Source organism: Nyctereutes procyonoides, unplaced genomic scaffold (assembly GCF_905146905.1).
Source record: "Nyctereutes procyonoides isolate TBG_1078 unplaced genomic scaffold, NYPRO_anot_genome, whole genome shotgun sequence".
In the NCBI taxonomy this organism is placed as follows: domain Eukaryota; kingdom Metazoa; phylum Chordata; class Mammalia; order Carnivora; family Canidae; genus Nyctereutes; species Nyctereutes procyonoides.
This window is the reverse complement of record NW_026575126.1, coordinates 57,671,293-57,697,907: the sequence shown is the minus strand read 5'-3', so window position 1 is coordinate 57,697,907 and position 26,615 is coordinate 57,671,293. Positions and strand designations below refer to the sequence as shown.

The window sequence follows — 26,615 nt, the reverse complement described above, 5'->3', positions numbered from 1 at the left end:
TAGATAAATTGGCAACAACAACAAAAGCCCACTGAGTTGTACACTTAAAATGAGTGAATTTTCCAAACTGCAAATCACATCTCAATAAAGTGTCAAGAATTGAAAAGTATTCACAGAAGACATGTCATTTAAGCTAAGCCTCCTGGATGACAGAATCCACTAGACAAGGAGGGAGGACTTGGTCTCCCCGGAGGTGGAGGGTACCCGCACAGGAGCAATATCAGGGCGGACAAAACCCACATGATCAGGAACCAGCTCCATGGCAGGTGGAAGAAGACATGGGTAAAAAGGCTGGGGGTGACGTTCGGCCCAATGTGGACACGTGGACTCTGGGACACAAGGCTTCCCTGGGACAGGGACACTGTGGTGTTATGCCACCGAGCGATGCCTGGCCCCTGCTCTATCTCCCGTACTAATGGTGGGCTTTGGCTTTGCAAAATAAATCCAAGTTCACTGTTAGGAAACAGAAATCCCCTCCTAGGGCCTGAGAGCAGAGCGAAGTGTTTGATTTCTCAGAGGTGCTCCTTGTGGAAGCCTCCCCTTCACTGGTACTTAGGGGATTTGTAGCTTCTTTGCGGAAATGGCACAAGAGGTTTCCGTGCTTAATCCCCAGATCCTTAGAGTTTGGGCTGCATTCCGTTTATATTTCAAGAGCAGCACGGTGTAATCTGTGACAGCGAGCTTCGGCTCTCCATGCATGGAGCAAGCTGGGAGAAATCAAGATGCCTGGAAAGCTGTTAAAGATGAGAAAGCTAAGGCCCAGAGCAGCACCTTTTAGGGTTTCTGGCCAGACCACAGTTTCCCTGCTAGCTGTCCCCCCTGCCACCTTGGCAGACAGGACTATGTTCCCTGACCCACTCTCCTGACCTCCAGTTAGACTCCTGGTCCTAGCTGGGCCATTCAGATGATTTCCCCAAAGGGTTCAGAACTGAGCTGAGGAATGTTCATTATTCCAGGCTAGTCAGTGGACCTGCATTTATGTACAACTGGGAGCCGTGCATATTCTGAAGCATTGACTTCTGGTTTAGAGAAAGTGATGGACAGAACTTCCCATTCCATCCTTTTTTTTTTTTCTCTTAAAGATTTTATTTATTTGAAAGAAAGAGAAAGAGTAGAAAGAGCAGAGAGAAAGAGAGCACATGAATGGTGGGAGGGGATGCTGAGGGAAAAGGAGAAGCAGACTCCCCAATGAGCAGGGAGCCCGATGTGGGGCTGGATCCCATGACCCCAGGATCACAACCTGAGCCAAAGGCAGATGCCAAACCCACTGAGCCACCCAGGCGCCCCTCCCCCTCCTGATTACTGTCTGGTTTCTGGCTCTGGTTCCCTGTGATGCTGGGCTCACCTTATTATATCCCTGGGAAGTATCAGATGCTCAGAATGCTTCCAGCAAATTCCTGTATTTTGCTCAAACAAGTCAAAAGTGGATTCCTTTCACTTGGAATCATAGTGCCCTCACTGAGTCAGAGAGAGGCTTCCCCAAATCACAATGCAAAATTGACACCAGAACCCTTCTCTCCTGCCAGACCAGGGGCCTTAATGTTCATTAACCAAGATGGCAGAGATGAGATGCTCAGCAGTCTGGGCACTTAGTTAGAATTCTCACCATAGTTTCCAGAAGCTAGTCTACTTTTAAGTCCAACCTGAGAAGGAGGACTGCATTTTATAAGAGAGAGAAAGACTGTAGCTGGAAATCACAAATACAAAGACAAAGCAGGAGAAGCAAGTGCGGGTCATATTCACAGGACTTTAGGGCCATGGCAACAATTCTGGTTTTGCTCAAGTAGGGTGACACAGGAAATGGGGTGAAATATGTAAAGCTTGGGAATAATGCGTAGTACAAAATACATGGTAGTTACTATTAGTAAATGACTGTTGTTATTATTACCCTGGGGGTAATGGAAATCACTAGGAGGATTTTTAGCAGGGGCACAATGTCCTTTTTAGATTCTGAAAGGTGCCCCTGGATGTGGGATGCAGAATGGACTGGTCAAGAGCCATTTACCTAAAACAAGGAGTGTTGGCAGTAAACGAAGTGTGTGTGTGATGTGAGCTGAATTTGAGATATCCAAGTGAAGATGTCAAGTAAGCATTTGGATATTGATGTCTTGCAAGAGAAACCTAAAAAGAAAATATTTTCAGGCATCATTGTTCCAAAGTTGACACCACGGCTATGCATGAGATGCTCCAACAGGGCTGTCCAGGGTCACATTCCCGGGGAAAGCCAATGGGATCTACTTAAGCATAATGGATGTGGTGGCCCACCCAGAATGCCTTCCCAATGCCTCAAGCACCAGCTCAATAAATATTTACTTATTGAACAAACAAATCAATCAATCAATTCACCAGCGGGACTAAAAGCTAGAGTTGTAGATCAGATCCTTCCGGGGAGGCAGTGAGAGGGAACCAGAGCCTCTGCATCACTTTTATTCCTGAATTCTAGACTCTCTTTGACTAACCCATATATTTTACAGTTTTTGAGAATGAACACAGGGCCAGAAGTTGCAGGTAAAAAAGCAAAGGAACAAAAAAAGCATAGCCAAAGCCTCAGTCCTACATAAATAAAGGAAACATTCATTTAGTTACAGAGATCTGCTCATTACTCTGCTATCAAGAGATCTTCCCTTTTTGATAGATGCCTTGAGTTCAGGCAACAGAGTTCCCCTGCAGCATCCCTGGAAGACTTGGAGAGCCATGCCCTGAGCTCTCCAGTGGGGATACAGAAAAAAAAGAAAAGAAAAGAATCAGGCAAGTCTGGCCAGTGGCAGACATTCAATAATTTCATTTGATATGAAGGTTAGGATATGACCTTGAGTACCGTGAGCATCTTCCACCTTGGGGATCTCCTCCCAAATCTGAAAGCTCTCAAGAAACCTGGCCACCTCCTCAGAATAAGTTCCAGAAAAGAGAAAGCTGGAATCTGAAGAGTCATTCTAAAAAGCCCCGTCTGCAAATTCTTTCCATGCCTGGATTTGTGCACAACACTGGTGAAAACTGACAGCGGCAATATAAACAAGGCTGGTGAACTTTATGTACTATAATCCGAAAACCCTAAGAATACTTAGGGGTGCCTTCTCTGGTCATCAGGCAACCGGGTTTTTATCAGGAAAGGCTGTATGATGCTGTCACTCCAAAAGGTCCCCTTTAGAGGAAAACTGACCAGGGCCCTGGCCTCTGTGATCTCTGAGGGACCAGGAGGAGACACACAGCCTAAGGGCAGTTACTCTATATGGCAGCAGTTCTTATAGTTTAACGTGTGAAAGAATCACCCAGAGAGCTTGTTAAAATGCAGTTTTCCGGGACCTGTGCTCAGAGATTGGAATTCGGTGGAGTGATCTGTAGCCCATCCCACGCGGGGATGCTAATGTTGCTGATGCCTGGGACTGCTGCAAGCATCTTGCTGGACAGCTGTTAGCTCTACAATGCAAGTGATGCTCAGGTATCCAGCATATGCCCAGACTAGCGCCAGGCCATAGTACTTGCTCAATAAATATGTGTTGGATAAACCGCCCTCTCATGAGGAGTTTCACCACTCAGAAATAGCCAGTTAGCAGATAAGAGAAAGCCCAGAGACACAAAGAGAAAAGGCAGTGGGAAGAAGCCACAAGGCATCCAAAGGCATGAGCTTGAAATAGCCACAGGTGAGTCAAAACTAAGAGAGAAGTGACAAATGAATCAGTAGTATCCCACGGCAGGGGGGCAGCAAAAGCTGAGATTCACTAAGTTTCTGTATTTCTAGAGGGTTGGAAGAGGCACCAAAAGTCTCTCCTGCTGATGAAGCGACAAGTACATCAGATTACATGAGGTTCTGGTTTCCAGAAAATCCTTCAATCTCTCACAGAGAATGTAACACCACTGCCTGCCTGCCTTGTCTGTTCACGTGTTCTCACCACCCTTCCCCTCTAGGAATGACAGGACGGCTCCCCACAACCAGAAACGGCCCAACATCAACCCAACATAGGCCGGGAACCCTGGACACAAAACCTCATCTAGGGACTTCGGTCTTGGATGGCAAGGAATAAATATTTTGATTCTCCAAATCTCAGTTGAAACAGCGACGGGACTGCCCCCTTCTCAAGGATAACGGACACAAAACTGCAAGTCGGAATGACAGGCACCCAGTCAGGACAGAGTAAGTGTGTGTGACTTGTGAATCTCTTGAACTTTGGGCAACTCTGAGAATGCAAGGATGTATTGTGATGAATGGATGGATGGATGGATGGATGGATGGATTTATTCATTCGTGCATGCATGCATTCTACTATTGTCTGGGCACCTACTGGGCACCAGGCACTATTCTGGGTATAAAGGATGCAGTAGTAAATAAGACACAGAAACTGCTACTCTCATGGAGGAATATTACACTAAAGTGAAGGGAAAACAATGATTATGATGAAGAGGCACTCGGTATAGTACTGTTGGATAGTGTTATGTGCCTGGGATAGAGTGTCAAGAGGGTTGAGGGGGCATAATTTTAAATCTGATAGCCAAGAAAGGCATGATGGCATAAATGAAGATCTGAAAAAGGTGGAGGAGCAAACCTACCAACACTCCAGGTGTGGAGAACTGCAGGCATCGAAGAAGATCTTGGGGTCAGAGTGTCAGGGGCGTCTGGGGAGCAGCAAAGAGATGAGCGTATCCGATGAAGAATGAATAAATAAAGCAAGTGGAGCCAAACAGGGGTTGACGTCCAAGTGAGACTACTGACCAACCACGCAGGGCTCAACAGGTCGTAAGAAGGAGTGTGGCTCTCACAGAGCCAAGCAGGAAGCCAGAGTTCAGTTCAGGTGAAAAATGGGCGCAATAATAACTATCTGCATGTGACCCATGTGACTGCTTTATTTAAATGGCAGACAAGGTATGATGGAGGCTTAGGTGATGATGTCGGAGTGGAGAGGAGAATCGTTATCAACACTGAAATCAGAAATCACGCGCTACTGTCAGAAATCAAAGACGATGGAGCGCAAAGAGGCACAGGTCCCCAAGGATACCCAAAGCTGAAGACGGGTCTACATTTTCCGCTTTACAGACACCAAGCCCGAGGCTTCCAGGATACCTTAGTGAGGAGGAGATGGGCCTTTCTCTCTGGTCCCTTGTACAGCTGAACAAAGCAGGGATCACAGGCAACGACTTCCCCCCACAGCTGAATATCTGCATAGAACTTCTGACACACACACACACACACACACACACACACACACACACAAAAAAAAAAAACTTCTGACAAATCTCACTAACAGCCTACAGGTGACCGGAAGCCTTGCCTTACCGGTCACATGAACAGTTGATGAACACGTGTTTTGTGTGTTATGTGTATTCTATGTGTTATTACAACAAAGCAAGCTAGAGAAAAGAAAAAGGTTATTAAGAAAATTGTAACAAAGGGAAGACATGTTTACACTACCATCCCGTGTTTACAAAAAAAAAAAAACAAAAACAAAAACACGTAGAGGTGGACTCACGCAGCTTAAACCCATGTTGGTCCAAGGGCCGACTGCATATGCAAGCTCTTTGGAAGACTTGTTTGTGCACTGATTCTAACTCCTCTCCTCCCTTTCATTCTTCACCCTCCTCAAACACGGATTCTTTCCCTATCGGTCTTCTAAAATCATTGCCAAACCCCCTGGACTCCTTAAGGCCCCATCTTACTACACTTTCCAGCAGCGTTCAGGCATGATTGACTATGCTATCTTTCTGAACACGATTTCTTCTCTTGGCTTTGGTGGCACCAGCTTTCCCAATTCTCCCCCATATCATCTGGCCACTCATTCTCAGTCTCCTCACCTGAGTCCTCCCCTTCCTCCTACCATGAGGGAATTTGCCAAGACTCAGATCTGGACCTCTTCTTTTCTCATTCCATATTGCCTCCCTACATGATGGCATGAGTCCCATTGCTTGCAAAATCAGCCATGGCCAGCAACTCCCCCAAATTAACCTATGCCCTGACCTCAGACGAACACATGTAACTTCTCTCTCTCTGTCAACCACTTTCTTCTTTTTAAAGATTTTATTTATTTATTCATGAGAGACACACACATAGGGAAAGGCAGAGACACAGGCAGAGGGAGAAGCAGGCTCCATGCAGGGACCCTGATGTGGGACTCAATCCCGGGACTCCAGGATCACGCCCTGAGCCAAAGGCAGACGCTCAACCCCTGAGCCATACAGGTGTCCCTCAACCACTTTCCTTGTGTGTTGACTGGGCATCTCAAACTCACACATCCAAACAGAATTCTTGATGTCTTCCCCCGGCCCCCAAACATATCCCATCTTCCCTAGCTAATTCCTGTAATGGTAACTTTAAAATGCATTTCCAACCTTTAGCAATCATAGGAGTTCTTGGGGAAAAAATGGAAAGATCAGTTAACACAGTGCACCCCCCCCCCATTCCCATAAGTGAAGGTCTGCTCGGGGAAGCCCAGGCATGTGCCAGTTTTCAAATCCCAGGCTGGCTCATGTCACACAAATACGTCACCCACCTGACTCCTATAGGCGTTTGGGATGGAACCCCCACACCAGCCTCCTCTTGTACCTTTCTCAGAGCCAACTACACTGGCCTGAATTTCATTCCTTAAATGAGCCAGATTCTTTTCTGCCTCAGCACCTCCCCTCCGCCAGGAAGACAGCCCCCATACAACCAAGCTGCCCCTACTCATCCTGCAGATTTCACTCAAATGTCACTTCCATTGGCCTCATCCCCAGCCCCCGTGGAAATTCTCCTGTCACGCGCTCTTTCAGAACACTCCCTACAATTTCCAGCTCTGCTCCCTTGTGTTCCTACTAGTTTAGTGCCACCTGTCCTCACTCAGGCTATAAACTCTGGAGGTCCATTATCTATGGCTTTCATCCCTGGATACGCGGTACCTCGCATGCAATAAATATCCAACAAATGTTGGTTAGATGATTGAAGGAATGAGTGTTGTCTACTTTATAATAGACGCTGAAGTTCAGTGTTCTCATCTGTAGTATGACAATGGTTATTTTTCCTGCTTTGCGTACATACAACTTGACAGAACAAATAAAACCGTAAAGTAGCCTACGATCTTATTACATTTTTATTCTCCAAGAGGGAAAGACTACTCTATCCACATTTGTATCATCAGCACCTGGTATAAAGTTACTGTCCACCAAACGCATGTTGGATTGAATTGCTATTACTACATCCGCAGAGAGGTAAAAACAAGAGCTCATGTCAGTTCCCCAGTCCACAATTAATGCTCCTACCCATCTGTCTCAAAAAGATTCCTCTGACCTGATCATAAGGTGTGGAAATCTTCAAGTAAGCATCTTGGGGCTAAATCAATAAATTCACAGCCTAGAGCCAAGTTTTTTAGTTTTTTTGTGGGTTGTTTTTTGGTTGTTTTTTCTTTTTGTTTTTGTTTTTTGTCCTGAACAAGTTTCTGTTTCATACCTGTTTGTTCTATTTTTTGAAAGCTGTGTGTGCAGTTTGTCAATAAGGCTGATGCTCATTGCTTGAAGGTTCGGTGAGCAAGAAAACAGGCGCAGATTTATAGGATGTCTGCCTTCACCCAAAAAAGTCAAGTATCTACTTTATCTGGAGGGCAAAGGTTGAAGGTAAGCTGTAGAATGGCAAGGAGGGGAGGCCCAAAGCTGGTCTGGGTGGCGGGCGGGGGGGGGGGGGGTCACTGAGAGGCTACTCACGTTCATCTGAAAGGCTCTGAACATCATCTCCATGACTCTGCAACACACGTGGGATTGTAACCCACTTGGATTTGGTGTACATGGTCTACCTGTGGCTCCCCTGTCCGATTTAGGTGTTTGTGTGTTTGTGAAGAGTGGTAATACAGTGAATGTCTATTTGAGGCTCTACTATGTGCTAGAACTAGGCATCCTAAAAGTAACTTAACCCCCACTTAGAATGGACTGTTATCCCTTTCTAGAGATGTGGAAACTGAGGTTCAAGTGAATTAATTTGCACAATGTCATGAAATTGGCAAGCAGTCGAAGGCAAGGCCACCAGCGTTCAAGACTGGAAACAACAACACGGCACAACAAATAAAGTAGTAAGCTAGACACTTCTAGGGATGTCTGGGTGGCTCAGTCAGTTAACCGTCTGCCTTTGGCTCAGGTCATGATCCCGGGGCCTTGGGACTGAGTCCCACCGCTGAGCAGGGAGCCTGCTTCTCTCTCTCCCTCTCCCTGCCACTCCCCTCTACTAGTGCTCTCTCTCGCTTTGTCAAATAAAAAAAATAAAATCTTTATTAAAAATAAAAACTATATACTTGTAAGTGCCAGAGTCTACATTGCAGCCCAGAGCAGCAAATACCCGGTTGCTTTTTACGTGAGCCGGCATGGCCTCGTCTCAGCACACAGCACAGTAACCTTGAAGGAATGAGAGCTTTGGAGTCAGATCTAAACTTGAATTCTTTCTCTGCTGCTGATGACGTGTGACGCTGGGCTCTCTGTGATGGCCGGCTCTGCTAAGCTGCTCTGGACCTCTGGTCAGGCTGTCATGTGTTCTCCAGTCGTCCGGCCCATGAACGATGTATAAGGAATGACAGCTTTGCTTTTCTCCTCATCCCACACCCCTTGTCTCAACCAAGTCTGTGTCTATGATGTTGTAAAAACAAAAGCAAAAACCAAAACCAGACATTGACCATTTCCTCTCTCCTCTCTCTCTCTCTCTCTCTCTCTCTCTCTCTCTCTCCCCTCCCTAACATGCCAGGCACCCAGTGAAGCCCTTAATATGGCACATTTTCATTTAGTACAAAGTCTTTTTTCTCCCAGATCCTGCATCGTGGATGCAGAACTTCCCCAATCTTAGTAACGGGGCCAGTACTCTGCCTCGAACCTGGCCCATCTGAGGCTGAAGCGCAGGTTACCAACCACTAGTCCACACTGCCTCCCTCCCTATGCTCCAAGAAAGCAAATACTGACAAAAGTAGAAGTGTTTTCTGTTCCTTCCTAGCTTCTTTTGCAATAACATTCCCTAACCTGGCACTGTGTGTGTGTGTGTGTGTGCGCGCGCACATTATCACCAGGAAAATGTAAAGGCAGAAAGGTCGGGAGACATTTGCTCAGGTCCTGTACAAACCAGCCAGCCTGATCTGATATTACGATGGACAGGAAATTACTAGAAGTTCAGTATCATCTGTGAGAGTCTACTTTGGGCATTATTTTACCTTCAACGTATTCTCAGAGCTCCACACCCATCCCCAGATGTTAAGGATTTGTTATTTGCATGACATGACTGTGTTTGCCTCAACACCACCTTGTGTGTGCCTCAACAGCAGGGGAAAGGCCAGGAAGCAGCGAGAAGAGACAGGTCACTTTATTATTTTTAAAACAGAATTCATAAGCAGGTGCGTTTGTGTTTCTTACCCTAGGCCAGGCTCCTCTCCTTGCTGCTTCACAGAAGCAGCAACCAGATCGATCTGGCTCAGAGGTGATGTTCTTCAACAGAGCCTATTCCAGGATTCTTGGGGGTTACTGAATATTTGAAGGGCTGGGCTTCCATGAAGAGAATACAAAAAAAAAAAAAAAAAGAATGAAGCATTTCAGACTTGAGAGAGTGGTGGTGCTCCACCGTGGGCTATTTTTCTCCCCTGCAGGCAGCTGGCAACATCTGCAGACATTCTTGGTTGTCACGGCCTGGGAGGCTCCCGGGGCCCAGCGGGGAGATGCTACTGATTATCCTACGATGCACGGGATGGCCCACCCCTCTAAACAGACACACAAGCACACAAGAAAGAATTCTTCTGCAGCGATGTCAATAGTGCGAAGGTTGAGAAACCCTGCTTTCAAGGACGCACCTCAGGTTTTGATTTTATTTTTAAATTTTATCTTTGGGAAAGCAAATTACTGAGTATGATTTTTCTAGAACATACTCTTTGAGATTATTTCCTAAGTGGGCCTCCGTGCCTCTCTGTCTCTTTTGGGGCCGTCTGAAGCCTTCAGGCCAGAGGAACATCCAGGACCCGGATGGGCGACCTTCCCTGTCGCCTCTCAGACCCAATCGCGTGGGATACCCTGCATCACCCAAACCAGCCTCGAAGCCACACAGCCTCCTCTCTCAGCCCAGCAAGCCTCTCCCCTCTTTACTACCTTGCAAAACTCTCTGCACCCCCTAAGGCTTTGTCAGTCCCCTTCTTCACCTTTCTGGAAGCCTTGACTGCTCAGATTAGAGTTCGTGCAGCAACAGCAACAGCACCACCCGGGAGTTTATTAGAAAAGCAGAATGTCTGGCCCTCACCACCGTCTTAGAGAATAGCCAGCTGCCTTTCAAGACCCCAGGTGCTCTGTCTGCCTACGGAAGTGCAAAAGGGCTCCTGTCAACAAGGGGAGCTGCCTGCGGCGAGCTCCCCACTCCCAGAGACTCCGACTCACAGAGTCTTTCCCATGCAGCAGCTGTTTGTGTGTCTGTCTCTCTCTCTCCACTTTGTGACCCTGATCTGCAGAAGGATGGCATTTTACTTATGTGCCTATCACTGCATCAGAAGAGAACAGACGCACAGCAGACACCGATATATTACAGCTACACAAATGAATGGTCCGTCAATCCAGGCCCCTCCCCCGCCGTCCCCACCAGATGGAAAGGCTGTGTCCGTCTCCTGGCAGCTGAGGCCAGCATAGGTCCAGTGCCAGCCACGGGGACGCGATGACATCTCAGCAACCCCACCCATTGGTGCTTAGAATGAAGACCGACTCAAGACCCAACCCATAAAATCCCAGTAATGCTTACAGCATGTCAGGCCCTCTGCTTGGCCATGGGGATGTGACAATGAAGAGAACACTCCTGGTCCCTCCTTTTGAAGGGGCTGCTATCCTGGGATGGGAGGCAGACATGAGCAAGTTGGGGCACCTGGGTGGCTCAGTGGTTGAGCATCTGCCTTCAGCTCAGGGAGTGATCCTGGGGCCCTGGGATCAAGTCCCTCATTGGGCTCCCTGCATGGAGCCTGCTTCTCCCTCTGCCTGTGTCTCTGCCTCTCTCTCATGAATAATTAATTAATTAATTAATTAAAAACATTTAAGATAGTTCACACGTTTGCTCACCCACCCATCCACTGGCTCACTTGCTCCTTTAGTACATGCATTGAGTCCTTCTACATGCCAAGTCCTGGGGCCACAGAGGTGAATGAAACATACAAACCCAAACCCAAACCTGTGGACTGGCAGTGGCTGGGGAGCAGGGGGTAGGGACAAAGGAAGGGGCGAGCTCCCAGGGTAGCCCCACATGCTGGGGTTGGCCTCTACATCTGAGTCCACCTCAAGATGTCCCACCTGCCCACAGAGCCACAGCCAGGGTGCTCAGCCCATCCCACCACCTTCTCCAGGCCACTGTGGTGACCCCCATTTCTGCATGCTCCCTAAATAGATGGGGGGGGGTGGGCATTCTCTAGAGCATCTCCATTCTTAATTTTTTTTTTTAAAGATTTGAGCGAGACAGAGAATGAGAGAGCACAAGTGGGGAGGAGGGACAGGAGAGGGAGAAGCAGGGAACCTGACATGAGGCTTGATCCCAGGACCCCGGGATCATCATCTGAGCCGAAGGCAGATGCTTAACCAACTAAACTGCCAGATGCCTTGCATTTATGATTTTAAGGTGCTACCGGGCCTGAGGATCATCCAGGATAGAGCAGACTTCCCTAACCAATAGCACTTATGCAGTCAACTCCGTCTCAGAGAGATTCATTCTGCAATTTCTGGGGCCTCGGAGGGAATGTCTTCATATTTCTCCACTGCAGTGATGTCACCATTCATTGGCCCTAATAGCTCCACTATCAGAGAGTCCGATGTTTCCAGGCATTCAGTTACCCATAATTATTTTGTTTTACTCTCCATTTTGGTGAGACAAGCCATTCAGACCAGGCAGGACCTGCACATCATTTGCTATTTGTATGTGAGTTAAACAAAGCTCCATCCAGAGCATGGAGCGTTATCTACAATCCTCCCTGGGCTGTCTCATTGGTCTTCTTGCTATGCTTTCTTACCGAGAATATCATTATAATAATGATTTTTATCAGGGATCAGCAAACTAAGGCCTGGGGGCAATGCTGGCCAGCCACCTGCTTTATTTGTAAATTGAATTTTACTGGAAAAGCACCATACCCATTTGTTTACTTATTGTCTGTGCTGCTTTTGTGATAAAACAGCAGAGCTGAGCGGTTCCAATGGAGATAGCGCAACCCTCAAAGCCCCAAACATTTCCTATCAGGTCTTTTTACAGAAAAAGATTGCCAACCTCTGCCTAATAGCTAATGTTTCTATAGCTCAAGTCCTGTGAAAAATCCTTTATGTGGTTTGCATCCTCTAATCCAGTAAGAACCCATTTTACAGGTGGGGCTATCAAGTCTCAGAAGTGACGGCCCAGCATCCCAGCGTCCCAGAGTTGGGGTTCAAGCCTGTGTTGCCTCAGCTGTGTCTGAGTGATGCCTCCACGTGCCTCCTGAGATCCAAACCTGCACTGACCTCATGAGCTACAAAACCCTGTTAGGTGAGACAAGTCACTTTGTCTCTTTGTGCCCATTTGTGCAAAAAAGGCTCATGATCCAACCTCCTTGGCCATGCCATTCCGAGTTAGATGAAGTACAGCAGATGGAAATGTATGGAGTGTCAGTGAAGCATTCACCGGTGGTTACTGCCCAGGTGATAGGTGTCCACCTGCACGTAGATGGCAGGACATGTCACTAACGCCTCCCTCCTAAGGCTTCTCTCCTCCCTTGCTTCTCAAAGTGTGGCCCACAAGCCACCTGGGAGCCTGTTCACAACGGAGAATCTCGAGCCTGACCCAGACCTACTGCATGCTAACGACACCCTTGGGTGACAGGGCTTGGGATGCTCTGCTCTAATCCCCACTCTGATAAAATCCTGACGGTGATGCCACTGGCCTCTGTCAGGGCCATCCAACATCTTCATGACCTCACCTTCTGGCCAAGGGGACTTCTGTGCTGGTTTCCTCTCTTTAATCCTTTAGAAAAAGGCACCTCATTCTGTCCCAAGGCTCTGTGGTTGGACTTTGACGCCTTCCTTGTTTCTTGGGGGCCTCGACTCCTAACGAAGTGTCCTTTATACCTTTCCCCACCTCCTCTCCCCTTCTGCTGTGTGACTTCTAATGCTTTCAATGCAATACACTCTTGGCACTGAATATTGTATTAAATCATGCCCGGGCAAGATATGCCCCCTGGACACTCACAGAGATGAGCCACTGCTGCCCCTCCACCCTTGACCTCGAGGGTTTATCCTCACCCTGGCTCATTTCCCGATGCCCCAGCCAGCCTCCTGCCTGAGACGTGACACTTTGGAACCCTTAATGGGTAATGCAAAGGACACTCACGCTCCCCTTCAGGTGAGGTGTCTTGTCCATGAGAGTGTGGACTATGCCTACATAACCCCAGGCTCAGCACAGAAAGATGCTTGATCATGGCCAAGCAACAACTGATCTCTGCACTCGATGAATCCTAAAACTATATTTCTGACCTCCGGTCTCACCCACCTTCACCTTCCTATCTCTCAGGCATATAAGAAAGGAAGGCAGTCAGCTGATGGCCTGAGCTATGGGGGAGCACCGAGCCAGGTGACACTGGACGACACAACACGTTCTATGCATCTGACCTCCTCCCTGCCCCATTATTTGGTATCTTGGCTTCCTGGGGACTCCACGGTGGCAGATGTCACGAGGTCTAAGCACACCCAGCCAGGCTGAGCCTGCACTGTGTGCCGACCTCCCCAAATCAGCCAGATCTTCCAGCACAGATGCCAGCAGGTTTCTCCTCCCTCTTCCCACACCTATGATTCATCCTCCCCCTCCTCTTTTCTATCACAAACACACATCTGTTCCGACTTAGGATAACTAAAGGAAAATTAAATGAATCTGTTTCGTGTGTCTCCAGGGTTATTTATAGGACTTTAATACAGGCTGATACAAAATAAAGAAATAAAGAGAGAAATAAAAATAAGTTATCTTCTCGGGAAGCCAAGCAAAGTTCAAGGAAGAGGAAAATAAGTCATGTCCTTCGAGCTGATGAAGCTGTAAGCGTCTTTGGTTTATCACCGTCTTTCTTCCAGGTCCTGTGAAAATCAATGAGGCCTGTTGGATTTTGAGAGATCAATATTAAAAATATGCACTTTGCAATGCAGAACATGTGCGCCGTGCGTGCACTTCAAGGGGCTGGCATGCCGATGGAGCTCAATCCTTATCAAGCACTTGGAAGAGAGTACATATTGACTGTTGGGATAAGGGGATCGCCAGGTCCTTCTCTGGCTGCCCCTTCGACTTCTGTGCAGGTGCCATGTGCAGTCCCGCTGTGGCGGGCAGCTCGAGCTCTAGGCCACTGATGAACCTCAGGTCTCCTTACTCCCTGCACCTGATGGTATCTTTCAGAAACAGGCCAGAGACAGAGCGATAAGCTCCAAAGCAGCTGAATGTCAAGGTCATCGTTACCTCTAATCTGGGAAAATAGGTAACATGTCCACATGTAGATGTCTTTGGACTCGTCTCCCCACCTTTCCCTGCATTCCCACTGCCTTCTGCTCACCGAGCTTCCCTCCATCTTCTACTCCGACCTGGGCTAATCACTCCATTATGCCCACATCTGCCAGCTTCCATGCACCTGCCAGCGCCACCTTTATTAAGACGGGCATCTTATTGTGTTTCTCTAATGCTTGAAATCTAAAATTTGGGGCAGCTCATTAAGAACCTACTTGATTTTACCTTCCTCAGAAGCCATCCCCAAACACAATTCCTAGACACCAGTCACACTGGCACTTAACAGGTCTTGTACAGTAAACAACTACTTGTCAACATTCAGATCTACTTACTCTCTCTCCTCATTTCAGGAATTTCTTAGGCAGATAGAAATGTTTCTTTTTTGTGATCCCATAGGATCCTTGTATTTATTATCCATCATTTATTCTACAGTATTGTTGTGTATTTCGTATCTGTTTACTGCCTGTTCCCCCATTGGAATCCGAACTCATTGAAGACGGTGACTTTGTTGTGTTTACTGCCCAGACCCCAGCACCCTAGCATTAGCTCCTGGCACATCATAAGCACTCAAAATATATTTGCTGAATGAACAGATGAAAATCTACTTCCCAGGCTAGTCTGTGAGTTCACTGAAGTCAGAAATCTCCCATTCATTTCACATTCTGGGTACACAGTTAAGTGCCTGGCACAGGGTAGGAGTCAAAACCCCAATGCTGTGTTGAACTGAACTGGCTTGAAAGGCACTTTGCAGGGGGAACTCATTGAGCGGGTCCTCAGAATTAGTTCTCTATCTCCTGTGTACAAAGCCAGATTAAAAACTAAAAAGTGAGACTGCTTCTCACCAAAAGGAGGAAGTCTTCAGTGAGAATCAAGGACAAAAGATCTCCAAATCTCAACACCCCAAATTGGCAATTATGCTTCTCAGGCTTCACCATTCTATTTATGAACGTAAATCCTCACCTTATCTCAAGGAAACATACTGCAATGTCAACTCGATTTTAAAAGACCTTTATAGTCGCCACAACTTTGATATATACATTTTACTGTGGCACCATTTGCAGTGCGAAAGTTAAGGTTGAGTCAGCACTTCCAGTTGGAAATCCATGTACTGGGAATTTATAACTCAGCTATAAACACTCAGGTTCAGCTTTGCTAATAAAGAAACGAAATCTGCCCCGATGTGCAAAGATGTCAAAGCGAACCCTCTGGAGCTGTCACCCCAATGGGCTCAAAGAGGAACCATGGGGGCTTCCTGTAGAATTCCAACTCATTTTTAAATCAACATCAAAGAGAAAAACCCTTTAAATAGGCATATATTTCTCAAGGAGCAAAACCCAGCATACATGCTTGACTTTGTAGACTCCCTGATTTCTGATTAGTTATTTTCCCACTCACCCTGCATCCGGGTGGTCACCAAACTCTCTGCTGAGTGGGGAGCCCAACACAAGACTTGACCCCAGGACCCTGGAATCATGACCTGAGCCGAAATCAAGTATCAGATGCCCAACCAACTGAGCCACCCAGGTGCTTCCACCTGAGGATCTTTATGACAAGTAAACCCTAGAAGCCCAGGGCGGAGCCTGAGACTGCATTTCTAAGAAGCTCCCAGATGAGACTGATGCTGTCACTCAGAGGACCACTTTGAGATGCAAGGTATTACAGAGGCTCCTTCATGTCTCCACCTCAGTATCTCCCCCTTCCTTAACACAGACCTTTCTCATTTCACACCACCCTGTTTAACAGCTGCCCCTCAATCTGCTCTCCTGCAATCCTATCTGCCTTCACTTCATCCTTCACTATGCTGCTAAGGCAGTTTTAGGGGGAACGTCCAATCACATCACTTCCCAGCTTAAAACATTTTATAACCCAGCATTACCTTCCCCACACAATTAAGCCAGAATTCTCTAGCTGTCCCCAGCCATGTGACCCACAGAGAGGGTGAAGCATTCTCTTCCCAATCTTGGCACTCTCCATGCCACCATGAAATCTGTCCAAGTTTGACTCACGCATCTGTCAACCTCAACTGACTGCGAGGTCTTAAAAGGTAAGAAGCATATTTTGCTCAGCTCAGGGTCTGCTAGTCAATAGGAGTTCAATACATGTTTAATGGCAGGAGGGATTAATAAATTAAGGAATTTATTGTAAGAGCTAACATTTATTGAGCATTGTTCTATACCAGGCATTGTGCAACACGCTTTCCATTTCTTAACTCACTGAATGCTCAGAACATCCCTGAGAGTTAAATATGGTGAGCCCCACTTTGTACACAAGCCATCAGAAGCTCAGCAAAGCTACATAACTATCCTGAAGATGCACAGGTAATAAGAGGCAAAGTGGATTCAGAACTCAATTTTATTAAAATGCTAGAATTCTTTCTCCTAATTGCTAAACCATCTTGAAAGGCTGACTAGGGGAATGAATGAATGAATGAATGAATGAATGAATGAATGGGGGTGCCCAGGTGGCTAGTGGTTGAGTGTCTGCCTTTGGCTCAGGGCATGATCCCAGGGTCCTGGGATCGAGTCCCAAATAGGGCTCCCCGCAGGAAGTCAGCTTCTCCCTCTGCCTATGTCTCTGCCTCTGTCTGTGTCTCTAATGAATAAATAAATAAAGTCTTTTTTTTTTTTAAAGGAATGAATGAATAACTTCTGGTGCCCTTGGGGATCCATGAAGCCAGGCAACCCCACCCCACAAGTTAACAAAAGTACCCTATTCAGATAGCCAAGCACCAACACAGAAGAACAGAAGGGGTGATTTATGCCTCTAGTTTACTGCTCTGACCTCTGGCAGCTCAAAGTAAGATTTGATTTTACAAAGCAAAAGCCTCCACCTGTTATTTCAGCTTCTTGACATAGAGATGAAGGACATTAAGTTGAACTTGATTGACATACTGGACTCAAGGAAGCCGACAAGCAGTGAATATGTTTTACCTACAGATTTCACTGGCGGGGGGGGGGGGGGGGGCGAGGCCAGAAAGCCCGGACATCATTGATTCCTCCATCCACCCATCCTTTCTCTAACAATTCACCCATTTATCCACTGACCTATTCGTTGATCCATCCCAGTGCTCATTCTTTCATCCACCAAATATTTATAGAGCCTTAGTAAGTTGCAGGAACTATTTAAGTGCTGGAAACGTGACCAAGTTGGAAGGGAAGTAGTCAAAGGAGTGTCCCTAAACCAGAAAAGACTGACACTTGAAGGAGATATATAAATTATTCAGGCAAAAAGGTGGATCAGTGTTACCTAATGGATGGCTGGGGAGGAGGGCAGTTTTAGAAGGAAGGGACACACAGCATGCAAGCTGTGTGTAAGGGACAGAGAGAGTGCAGCATGCTTGAGGAGTTGTAGGAGATCAGGATGGCTGAACGGAAATGCACAGAGCAACAGGGATAAGGGAGAAAGGCGAGGTAAACGTGGGCAAGAATGCTCAATGTCCTTCTTGGTTTCTAATAATTAAAGGACATCAGTAGCTATGCGGGCCCACAGAGGATGGCCTGAGAAAGGACCATGCCAAGCCGAGGGACCTTCATACAACCACACTCATATTTATATACATACATTTATTTTTATAGATCACTGATAAAATGAGGAATCCAGTATGGAGTACAGCATGCGAATACAGGAGTGCTCATACATACCTACACACATGCACACATCTATACCCATCTCTGTCTGTGTATCATCATCATCAACTTCTTCATCTTTTTGTAAAGCAACTTGAGTTCTGACCCCAGGTCTCTCTCACGCAGTGTAATGGGGGAAATTAATTCCTAGTTCTTCCTGAGATCTTCCCTGACCTGGAGGTTCAATGCCACTGTGCTGGGAGTCTAAGTAAGATGCTAATGACTCAGTAATCTATCCAGCTAGTGTGCCTGTTTTAGCACTGCCCTGCTGCCTCAAAGGCTCTCTTCTGCTTCTGCACCCTGCTCAGCACCTGGCAATTTTTTTTTAAAGCTGCCTGAGGCCCTATCTGCCTAAAAGGGCACATTGACATTTTCTCATGAAATATGATGGCCTTGCTTTTGTGTGTCCAGGAGGTAAAGTAGTTGGGTCACCTCTCTTCCAAATACACAGATCTCTCCCTTCGCTCTCCTCACTCATCCTCCAACTGGATGCATTGAAGGGACTAACTTTCCTTCCAGGGTGGTGAGGAGGGGACCCACATTCTCCCCATGATGTTACTCTACACCCAAAACCCTGCCCCACTGAGGGCTTCAGCTTTTGAACAAAAGCCAGATAGGCAATATCAGTTTTCCTTCCTTCCCTGAAGTAATGAGTACTGAGCGAGTATCTTCTTGGCTGGGACAGGAATAGGAGAGAGAAAAAGGAAAACAGAAAATGTAGATGGTTATCCATCTAACCACAGAGTCATGGTGTGGAGGTAGATATAGAGATAGACTCAGTAGATAGTAGACATACGCATAGGATAAGATAAAATAATGTTAGTACATTTGTGTTACCAAACTTCTCCTAATCCCTGCAGGCAAAACTCATTTTTTTCCTGTTTCCCAAATCTCTTACATCAGGAAGGCCCTACTATTTTGCCAGACAGGCTTTTCTGGAGAGTTTTAAAATGGCAAAAAGCAGGGGGCCCCTGGCTAGCTTAATCAGAAAAACGTATGACTCTTCATCTCAAGGTTGTTGAGTCTAAGCCCCACATCGGGAGGAGAGGTGAATTTAAAAATAAACAAACAGGAATGCCTGGGTGGCTCAGTCGGTGAAGCGTCTGCCTTCAGCTCAGGTCATGATCCCAGGGTCCTGGGATTGAGCCCCGCATTGGGCTCCCTGCTCAGCAGGTACCTGCTTCTCCCTCTCCCTCTGCCTGCTGCTCCCCCTGTTGTCCCCTCTATCAACTAAATAAATAAAATCTTTAAAAGTAAATAAATACATACATAAATACAAATAGGCAAACTCGTCAACAAAATGACATTATTTTAAAAGTAAATAAATAGGAAGAAAATGGGCAAGAGCAGACAAAGTGTGAGGAAAGCAAGTAAGGGCAGAAGAACACTGCCAGATAGTTTCAGACCAGAGGTACCGGAAGAACTCATTGGTGTGAGCACAGAGAAGGAGAGGGAAGAAAGGCGAGGTGCCCTAAGGGTGGCTGCTGAATATTCCCTATTACTCCCGGGAGCTGGATGTGAGACTTTGCACTGCCAGCCCCCACTGGGGTTCGTTAAGGTTCCATAGACACAGAGAGCTGCCCTCAGATAATCCAATGTGGCCTGGAGACTCCACAGGGCCACAGCTACTAAGTGAAGCTCTTGGGACAGAACAGAGAAATGCTTTCAGGGCCAGGGGTGAATACTCTTCCAGGGGTCTTGCCCAGGAACCTGCAGGGGAGGAGGGAAAGGAGCTGTCAGCTATGGAGGATGCGATGCATAGGAGCTCAGAGAAGCCAGGGATGTGCCTTCAGACCACATGGGCATCACTGGGTCCCTGTCCTGCCTTCCTAAAAAGCAGATCAGATTTTAAAGGCAGGGAATCCTAGTGGTTCTCAAGTAGGTGTTATTCAGGTGATAGACGAGAAAGAACATGGAATCTCAGAGGACTATTATATAACATTCAACGTCTCTGAGCCCCCAGTTACCTCTATGTCCCACCATAATCTATATACTTAACACACACAGAAGAGGCTCTGGATCCCCCCAATTGTCTCCTTCTGATGCCCTCTGAAAGCTCAAGAATGCAAATTTTCATGGTTTAGAATAAAGGATAGGAAAAAGAAAAAAATTAAAGCAAAATGCAGAACAAATGACAGAGCCTCATTTTTTAAATCTTAATATAAATTCTAATAAAGTGGTGAAGTAAAATTGGCATAGAAACCAATTTCTGCAAATCCCCCTGCTGATAAGTTATTTATTCATTTATTCACTCATTCCGCTTTGATCAATGACCAGAATTATACCATAGTGGTGAAGGATCTAGGCTCTGGAGCCAGACAGACACAGAGTTTGAATAAATATCAGCTGTTTTTGTTGATAATAATATAAATACTACCATGCATCAAGCCCTATGTGAGTGAGGATATTATAAAGATAAACACTCCACGCCCACCTTAGAACTGCTCAAAATCCAGGGAAGAATGGAGACTGGTATGGAAACTCTATTAAGAATGCTTTCAAGTGCATATAACAGAATTTCTCATGAGTAGCAGCTGAGATCATGAGGATGTTTATAATTTATTTAACAAGGAGTTTGAAAATAGGTGGTCCTGGGGTTGGTCTGAGAGCTCTGTGATCTCTGTGGTATGTGTATTGGTCTACTCTTTCTTTCTTTTCTTTCTTTCTTTCTGTATGTATGTATGTATGTATGTATGTATGTATGTATGTATGTATGTATGTATTTTTAGAGGAGTGGGGAGGGGCAAAGGGAGAGTCTTAGGCAGACTCCACGCTGAGCATGGAGCCCGACAAGGGGCTCAGTCACATGACCCTGAGATCACCACCTAAGCCGAAACCAAGAGTCGAACGCTTAACTGACTGTGCCACCCTGGTACCCCTACTCCTCTTTCTTTGGTACGTTGATTCCTTCTATAGGACGTATTTCTATGCATGCTGCTGTGTGACCATAATAAGGCTGCCATAAAGGAGGAAGGGACAATTTTTCCTTCAAGTCAGGAAAAGGAGAAAGGGACAATTCTAGTGGGATCTTCTCCTCAGCTTGTCCTTACCACCAAGAAGCAAAGCACCTTTCTAGAAGTCATTGGACATACTGGTCCTTCCACTTAAGTCTCAATAGACATTCAACATATGTCTCATTGGACAGAACTGGGGCATAGGTCCTGCCCACATAGTTCCAGAAGAGGCTGGTAAAGTCCACCCGGAGCTTCTCAGCTCCTACAGACAGTAGGTGATGAAATGCGTGTTGGATGAGCCAACCAACAGTGTCACCCTCAGAAATTTCCAGCATATGGCAGCAAATGAGACTGGGGAAGGTGGGGACATGCTTCTATTGGGAACAGAGCAGGGATGACCTACTCCACTTTAGGAATGGAGAAAGATCACAGGGAAGACACCACCAGAGAAACCAGTGAAGAAATGCAGGGTAGTTTGCCACTCGGAGTCAGAAGGACAGGACCCTCTGGCCATGGACAGCTGCAAATGCAAAGACAGAGATGTGGGCAAGGGGAAAAGTGAAGTGAGAGCAGGAGGACAGGAAAAGGTGGAGGAAGAAACGGTCCTGGGCAGAGAGAGGGGTGGAGCAGTCAAGCAGGTCGGGGCCCCACTCCATCTTGCCGAACAGTCCTTTTCAAAATGAGAGACTGCTTTCAGTGAATATGGATGATTCTGGAAGACGGATGGATACAGGGTCAATGAACATCAAGCTGTACGAGACAGATATGCTCTTGGAAACTCGTTTCCGTCTTGTTGTCACATCCAGCAAGAGGTCCTGGTTGAGGTCGCATATCTGCAACATCTAACTTATTCATGTGTTTGCACAAAGCAAGCAAGCCTACGGTAGACAGCCTCATCAACGGTCCCCAGTTAGGACTTACCAATGCTGTTTTGTTTTGTTCACGTGATATTCGTGCTTATGGTTACCTTCTACTGATGACAAAGGACACCGTGCATTTGAACGGCGCTTCTTTTTACTGTGATCTATGTAAATTTCCCCCAAAATGGCTTAATTTGCAGAAAACTGGCTTGAGTACAGGATTTAATAGGGTGGCATACCACAAAAGAACTGGCCAAGATCATCAACAGTGACGTCCTTACGTCATAAAACCGTGAGGGTGGCATGCAAGCAGGGGATATTCAGGAAATCTCATTTCCAGTATACACGGGGCCCCTCCTATTTGTACAGAGAGGGATGATCAGATGGATTTTAGAGACCTGCGGTGAAGAGGACGTGAGTTAATATGCACAAAGAGCCTAGAATCGTGCCTGGTGCATAAAAGAAATATTAACTATTGGAGTGCTATTGATGATGATCGGCTTGAAGGCAGAGCGAGTTCCAGGATGGGAGGAGACTGAACGCAAGAGATGGGTCAAGAGGTTGTTAGTTGGATGACATGCTCAGCAAAAATCCAGAGGCCGTGGGGACGGCGAGAAATGTCAGGGGACATTTGGAAAGAAGGCTCTGCGGGTCCTCAGGCCACATTGGCACAGGTGGACGCTGCCTTTCCCTCTGCTGAGGCTGGAAGCTGAGTCCTAGGCTCACCATGACATGCTGCCAGGCCTTCCCTGCACAGACGTGACTCAGATGAACACCGTGCACGCACACGTAACAATCCCCAAGCACATTCTGTCCCAAATGAGGTGCCTTGTCATTTTCAGAATATCAGCTGTCACACAGAGCAGGAGTTCTCATCTGCTAAAATGAGAAAGATGAAATAAAAAAAAAAAAGGGAAGGGAAGGAATTTGAACATAAACTTGAAAAAAAAGACCCCAAACCTTGGTCTGACGAATGTATCAGTCACAGAGCCCCCTGAGTGGGCCAGCCTGTCCAGGAACACGCTCCAGCAGCTCACCCAGGCAGAAGGAAGCAGGGGGAAGAAGCCCAATTCAGTGGGTTCCCCCCACCCACTCCCCATCAGTCCTTGCCACAGCTCTGCAAAGAAGCCAGAGCCCACGAGAATGGGGTAGTTTGCCAGTGGTCACCCCGCTAGCAGAGGGTCACTCTGGGATTTGAACCGTGTGACCAGTCCACGTTCTGGCCAGAGTGCACCTGAGAGCCTATACTTAGGGAAACTAACCACTGGGTAAAAGGAGGTCTTGAAGGTGAAGTTGAACCTCATAGCTTTTGACCTGATGATGTTGAATCACTCCAAACCTATCCCCCTTCATGTCTCTCCAATGGTCACAATGTCCTGTAGAATTTTCCCAGTTGGGTGTGTGGCAAACTAGACAAGCAGCGGGGCCCTGGAGTCCGATCACACTTGTTTCAATCCCAGGAGAATCTCTCACTAGAGGCTGAAATGCTGCTAGTCAGGCCTAGGGTGCCAAGGGCTGTGGGGTCTTCAGCTCACAGTCTCTAAGACAAGTCACTCAGCAGGGCTATGGATGTTACTCTCACCCCCTCCCTTCCCTCTGGTCCCTCAGTCCCCCTGGTCACCGCTAGGGATAGGATGCTTGTGTCCTCCCACACTCATACATCTGAAGCCCCATCCCAGACGTGATGGCATTAGGGGGTGGGGTCTTTGGGAAGTGATTAGCTCACGAGGGTGGAGCCTCCATGGGTGGGATTAGTGCCCTTATAGGAAGACACTGGAGAGACATGCTCCCTGGTCCACGGCCTGCCCCCATGTCCTCCTTTGACCATTCCAATTTCCATCCACGGTTTACAAAGTTTTTCAGTGATCTTTCTAAAGCACAGCTCCGATCACGTCACTGTCTGTGATTGAAACTCTCCATCATTCCCCGCCACCCTCGCACGCCATCCCCAGACCTGCATTGACTGACTGATCCTTGTCTACTGACCAAGCTTAATATCCAGCCTGACCCCATTTATCCTGCTTTCTGGCCACATATCCAATCACATCACACTATTCTCTCAAGCCCTGCTGCCTGCCTTTGTTTCCCCTGTTCCACTACCCAGAATGCACACACATCCTCCTGCTCACCCATCTTCTTTCCCCTCAGCCCTGGTCTCAGGTACTTTCTGGAAGGATCCCCACCAGCATATTCTCTTATCACAGCCATAATCCCACTTCTTCACCATTACTGATTTTCTTCCCTGCCTGCCAGACTGGACTGAGTCCAGGAGATTTGTTTGTTCCTTTCTACATCCCTATTATCCAGTACCTGGTATGCAGTAGGTGCTTACTAGATGCTTGCTGAATAAATGCATAACCATGAAACATGATGAATTCGACTGGAGTTACATACGGATGGTACGGGAGGAGCAGTCCTACCAACATGCCTTCTGTAAGTAAAATGGAAGCCTACAAACTACAAAATATCACTTTATAGAAAATGAAAAGGACCCCAGGATTATTTCCCTCCTGGAAATCTCCCATCCTGCTTTTCTCTCTCTCTCTCTCTCTTTTAAGATTTTATTTATTTCTTCATGAGAGACACACAACGAGAGGCAGAGACATAGACAGAGGGAGAAGCAGGCTCCATGCAGGGAGCCCGATGCGGGACTTGATCAGAGGACCCTGGGATCATGACCTGAGCCGAAGGCAGATGCTCAACCACTGAGCCACCCAGGTGTCCCTCTCATTCTTCTTTTCCAGCTGCTTCTGGTTTATCATATCTCTTCTAACATTGATGATTTATTGACCAGGGACTTCTTTGTCTAGAGCTGGAGACAACTTCATTTGTATACCACATTCTTTTATTTCAGTTGAAATCAGGCTTAAAATAGGAAATCACTCCAGTTAAACTAGGAGCAACTGCCCCCCGCTCCATTAACAGAACAGAGCACTTGAAAATCTGATGGAAGGCCAATGCACTCCAAGGAAAGTCAGAGGAACCATGACCTCGGGTACAAAAAGGAATGATCTGACATTACTTAGTGTAGAAAAATACATACTTGAGGGAAATATTGCCGCTCTCTTCAGAAAGGCTACATGGAATATATTTGCACTCACCAGGCAAGCTTCAGAAGACAGAACAAGGACCACATGAATGGAAACTGCCCTGGCTTTAAACCCAGAAGAGAAGGACGCCTGGGTGGTTCAGTGCTTGAGCATCTGCCTTCGGCAGGTTGTGATCCCGGGGTCCCTGTGAAGCCCTTCCCTAGTGCTGCTAAGGGGAGGGGCAGGGAGAAAGGCAAGGAGGGGAAGGATCTCCCTGGCTGTCACCAGAGGTGTTCAAGCGGAGATGAGTATCCACACTTCAAGAATGCCTCTGAGAGGCCTACATGACTTCTATCGCTTAGGTAGTTGCCCACCCAACGACCCATCACCTCACTGTTAAGCTGACTCACAATTTTCACTTAAGGACATATTCATTCTTCCTCAGTGGATTAGGGTGGGACTCACTCCATTCCCAGGCTGTAAAAGTGGATGTGCGACCTTAGCACGGCCATTCAAAATACCTCACCACCACGGCCACTGGGATTGGTCCATGCATTGGCATGTGATTCAAGGCTGACCAATGAGATCCCTCCCTGGGACTTTGTCTGGAGGGGTCGCTAATCAGGAAGGATGTCAGCCTTGAGCCAAGAACATCCATCTCCGCCACCACATTCCCCATGTGGCCTGAAAGAGTGATCTTTTAAATAGGCAAATGAGATCATACTGTCCTCCTATTTAAAAATCACTAATGGCTTCTCATTACACTTAAAATAAATCCTAAACTTCTTATCAGAGCCACAATCCCTGTACCACCCGCCTCTCTCTCTCATGTTCACACGTGACTTTCCTCTTTGGTCACTATGCCCCAACCATAACAGTCTTTTTCTTTTTTTTAAGATTTTATTTATTCATGACAGACATAGAGAGGCAGAGACACAGGCAGAGGGAGAAGCAGGTTCCTTGTGGGAAACCCCATGGGGAACTTAATCCCAGGACCCCGGGATCATGACCTGAGCTAAAGGCAGATGTTCAACCACTGAGCCATCCAGGTATCCCCCATATTAGCCTTCTTTTAGTCATTCGAACACGGCCAGATCAACCCTCCCTCGAAGTCCTTGCCAGTGCTGTTCCTTCCACCAGGAATACTCTTCCTCACATGGCCACACAGTGTGCTTCCTCCCACTACATATGTGCCTTCTCCCTGCATGTCAAGCTCAGAGAGACTTTTGATGACCATGCTCTTTGCTCTCACTCTAAATCTCTATATCCAGCTTTACTGCCTCCATTATACTATTAACGGAAATCACACATATATTTTCATTTATCTACTTATTTATTCTACTTACCCTTCTGGAAATAAACTCCATGAGCTCCAAGATTTCACTGTCTTAGTCACTGCTGTATCACCAGTCCCTACAACATGCCTGGTGTATAATAAGCTCCTAAGATGGATTTGATGGATGAATTAATGAATGAACACATTGATCAATTAAAAACAGGGCCTCAATTTTTCAAAATAAATACAAAAGGGAAGTGGATCTGAAAGACAAAGAGAGACAGGATTCCCATTATCATCATTAACTGAGGCTTTCTCCTCCTAGACACTTCAGTTAAACAAGCAAATAAATTCCTTTTTAGCTTAAGTCAGGTGGAGCTGGGTTTCTGTCACCTGTGACCAAAGAACTCTGACTTACACCAGA

The 26,615-nt window shown here is 46.8% G+C and overlaps 1 protein-coding gene across 1 annotated transcript in view; it reads right to left on the bottom strand.

Annotated features, from left to right (window-relative positions):
* Positions 1-26,615, bottom strand: part of HS3ST4 (heparan sulfate-glucosamine 3-sulfotransferase 4) — a 400,999-nt gene that overhangs the window by 175,458 nt on the left and 198,926 nt on the right. The gene's annotated exons all lie outside the window — the stretch shown is intronic.